Source organism: Phascolarctos cinereus, unplaced genomic scaffold, assembly GCF_003287225.1.
Source record: "Phascolarctos cinereus isolate Bilbo 61053 unplaced genomic scaffold, phaCin_HiC Scaffold_4;HRSCAF=312, whole genome shotgun sequence".
In the NCBI taxonomy this organism is placed as follows: Eukaryota; Metazoa; Chordata; class Mammalia; order Diprotodontia; family Phascolarctidae; genus Phascolarctos; species Phascolarctos cinereus.
This window is the reverse complement of record NW_027555847.1, coordinates 504,687,324-504,691,275: the sequence shown is the minus strand read 5'-3', so window position 1 is coordinate 504,691,275 and position 3,952 is coordinate 504,687,324. Positions and strand designations below refer to the sequence as shown.

The following is a 3,952-nucleotide window of genomic DNA, read 5'->3' as shown; positions in this document are numbered from 1 at the left end:
CCATCCACAGCTGCTACAATGGCCAAGACTTCTCAACTATCAGCTGCAAAGAAGTTCAAACAGAAAGATGTAATGCCAGGGAAGGAGTTGAGATGACTGCCGTGTCTATAAGCAAACGTGGAGCCATTGTTGTAACTCAAGCCTAGCCCAGGGACCACCCCCCCACCCAGCCCACCCCCTCCCCCACTAGTGCTGTAGCCATTCCCTTCCCTACCTTCACTGGGCAGGATGACACACTACTCCCACTAGATGCATCTTATTGGAAAGATTATAGTTGGTTACTTTTCTCATAGAAGTGGTTTGCTGTGACATGGAAGCATTCCACTGGTTTGTGACTGAGTATCCATGTCCACCAGCAGCCGGGAGGAGGAGAGGACAGTTGAGGAGCTAGCACTCATTACCACTGGTAATGGTAAGACATAATGCTGCAATCATCTACAATCCAGAATTTGCAGAGAATTAAAGGAATAAGGAATCCTGCTATTGATTGCCTTAGTCTGCCAGAGATACTTGTTTTATGTACATTCATCCTTAAGTGAGGGAGTAAATGACCTTTTTCTGCCATGATTCTCTGTGAGCCTCAAGTGTGTATAGGAAGTCTACCCCTGACAGCGTAAATGATCAGAGAGGAAAAAGGAAGACAAAATAGATATAAGTATTGATACCTTTTTCTGAAGAGGTATAAAAAAGTTTCCCTAATCCCCTTAATTCTATGTATTTTAAAACTGCAGTACTCCATTTGCTTCGTGTTTGACTTGATCAGTTCAAAGTGAAGAGAGAATGAATTACCCCGAACGAGTGGAGACTAGAATCAATATAATTTCCATACTTTAATATTTCATCTCCTAGACTAGAATTTGGGGTATGATATTCTTTTGAAAGAGGTGCAAGTTTTGAGTTTAATGCCATTTTGACAAAATAGAAAGAGTAAAAACATTGAGATGCCAATGTGGAGGAAGGCAAAGAAGTTTGACTTTTTCAGCCTTTGTGCTCCCTCTAATGGTGAGAAAGGCTACTGAGGCCTGATGAACAGTTAGTCACCCTGCACACATGCAGCAGGGGAGGCTGAAGTTCAAATGGTACCACTCCCAGTTGATTAGTGATGTCATGTGAACTCTGAATTAATTCAACGCCCCAACAGGATCTTAGCCTAGTGGCCATACCAGTAAACTAAAAATAAACACCAAATCTTCATTGTATGCCTGTGTAAGTTGGAAGGGATCCAGAGAAAGGCAACCAAGGTAGTAAGAAGACTCAGGTCCAAACTATAACAGAATTTGTTGAGGAGATGATATGAGGATATTAAGCTAAATAAGAGAAGACTTAGAAGAGATATGATAGGTATTTGCAAGTATTTGAAGGGTTGCCATGTAGGAGAGGGATGAAACTTGTTCTATTTTGCCCCAGAATTTGGAATGAGGAACGATCTATGAAAGTTGCGTGGAGAGAGGTTTGGATTTGATATAAGGAAAATCTTCCAAAAAATTAAAACTAACCAGAAGCAGGTGGGCTGACCAAGGAGGTGGCAGGTTCCTAATAAATCTTCATTCGATTAATTTAATGAGTCTTTAAGCAGAGATTGTCTAGCCCCTTGTCTAGTATATTGGAAAAGGGATTCCTGCTTATGTATTAGTTGGGCAAGATCATTTCTGACCCCCTTCCAGTTCTGAGATTCTGTGATTCTGTGAAACTAAAGGCAACATCAAACTAAATATAACATCATTTCATGGTAGTCAAGAGTCAAAGGTAATAACATGTTAGAAGAATGAAAGAAAGCCTTTCATTAAGTGATTACTATGTGCCAATATATTATGAACACTTCCATCAAGAAGAGTTAGATTTTCATTTTTCTCAGTGAAGAGGTGGGAAACTATAATGTACATGATGTCATATGAAAAAGTGAAATTAAATTACTTAAGAGAAAAAGGAAATCATTGCTTTTCAATACAGGGATAATTTCAGAATCAGTCTATGTATAGTCAGATTGTTGATTAATTAGTACAAAAGTCAAAGCAAATAGCATATTAGAAGAAAAATGAATGAAAAGCATTTGTTAGATGCTATTTAGGACAGTGGTGGCCAGGGAGGGATGTTTTAGACTCAGAAGTCATAGGAATAGTAAGTGGAGCTGTAGGACAATTGATTTACAACTCCTTTCAACAAATAATACTCTTCTAAAATATTTAATATATTATTTATTTTGAACATTCTTTTATTTTTAAATTTTGAGTTCCAAATTCTCACCCTCCTTCCCACCCCCTCTCATATCCATTGAAAAGGCAAGCAAAATTATATCCATTAAAATGTGAAATGATGCAAAACATACTTCTTTATTAGTCATATTTCAAAAAATGCAAGAAAAATAAAGAAAATGAGAAAATAATGCTTCAATTTACACTTAGGGTTCATCAATTCTCTCTCTGGAGATGGATAGTATTTTTCCATCATGAGTCTTTTGGAATTGTCTTGGATCATTGTATTGATCAGAGAAGCCAAGTCTTTCACAGTTGATCATTACAACATTGCTGTTACAGTACACAGTGAACTCCTGGCTCTTCTCACTTCACTTTCCATCAGTTCATATAGTTCTTGCCATCTTTTTTTTCCGAAAACACTCACGTCATCATTTCATATAGCACAATAGAACTCCATCACAATCATATTCTACAACTTGTTGAGCCATTCCCCAATTGATTATCATCTCTCTTGATTTCCCTTTTTTTTGCCACCACAAAAAAGACCTGCTACAAATATTTGTGTACATATAGGTCCTTTTCCTTTTTTAAAAATTTTTTTGGGCAGAGCAGGCCCGGTGCTCCACCCCACTGGGGCAAGTTGGAGGGCTCCTTGATGGAATCCACGGAGGTGGGGGCTGGAGGCACTTTGGTTGAAACCATGAGCAGGTGGGCACGAACCAACACAGCACCTAATAAGAAGGCTTTGAAGGCAACATACGGGAAGATGTGAAGAAGGGCTCGATGGAGAGAGCAACCCAAAATCTACAAAAGGATAAACACTTTCATTCCAGTGGTCTCTCCCTTAAGAATGATGCACCCCAATCAAAAAACAAAAAGAAAACATCTTACACCAATCAAGATGTAAATGAGTTCATGCAATATCTAAGACAGACTGGGAAGGTGACAGCAGCAGATAGCCGGAAATAAGAGAAGAAATACTAACAGCTCTCAAAAAAGATAGTCACTGAGAAGGAAGGAGATTTTAAAGACAAAAAATTAAGAAAAATGCACAAGTTTGTTATCATTGCAGAAAGCAACTGCCTCGCTGTCCTCAAGAGTCAAGATATGGGCACTGGAATCTGTTACCGATGTGGGTCCCCTGAACGTGAAATAACCAAATACAAAGCCAAAGTAGACCCAGCTATGGGAAAATTTGCTTTTGCAAAATGTTTCATTTGTGGAGAGATGGGACACTTATCTAGATCTTGTCCTGATAATCCTAAAGGACTTTATGCTGAAGGTGGTGGTTGTAGACTTTGTGGTGCTGTGGAACATTTTAAGAAAGATTGCCTGAAAATCAGAATTTAGATAACATGATCACAGTTGGTTGTTGGACTGAAAGGATGAGTGCAGAGTATGAAGAAATTTTAAAGACTCCCATACCACAAAACCCAAAAAAATTAGTAGCCAAGGTTGTTAACTTTTGTTAGCAGACAGATAACACCTTATAGTTTTATAGTTTGAGAACAGTCTGAATCTGATAGCATTCCTTTTCTGGAGTTTTGTGCACTAAAGAGGAGTAACACCAGCATGAAACACTCAAAAACAAGCATTTGATGCTTAAATTGGTGTTCTGGGGAAACCTAGTTCTTAACAAAACAGCACCTGGAAAAGCATAAATGATATCAATTGATAAGAATCTTGCTTTCTCAAAAATAATGGAATAATTTGAACAGTCAAAAAACAAGACCTTCTGCATATGGAGGTGAGCTTTT

At 38.3% G+C, this 3,952-nt stretch overlaps 1 pseudogene; it reads left to right on the top strand.

The window, feature by feature from the left end:
* The first annotated feature begins 2,895 nt into the window (after positions 1-2,895).
* On the top strand, positions 2,896-3,667 carry LOC110197090 (zinc finger CCHC domain-containing protein 9 pseudogene; annotated as a pseudogene).
* Positions 3,668-3,952: the final 285 nt, after the last annotated feature.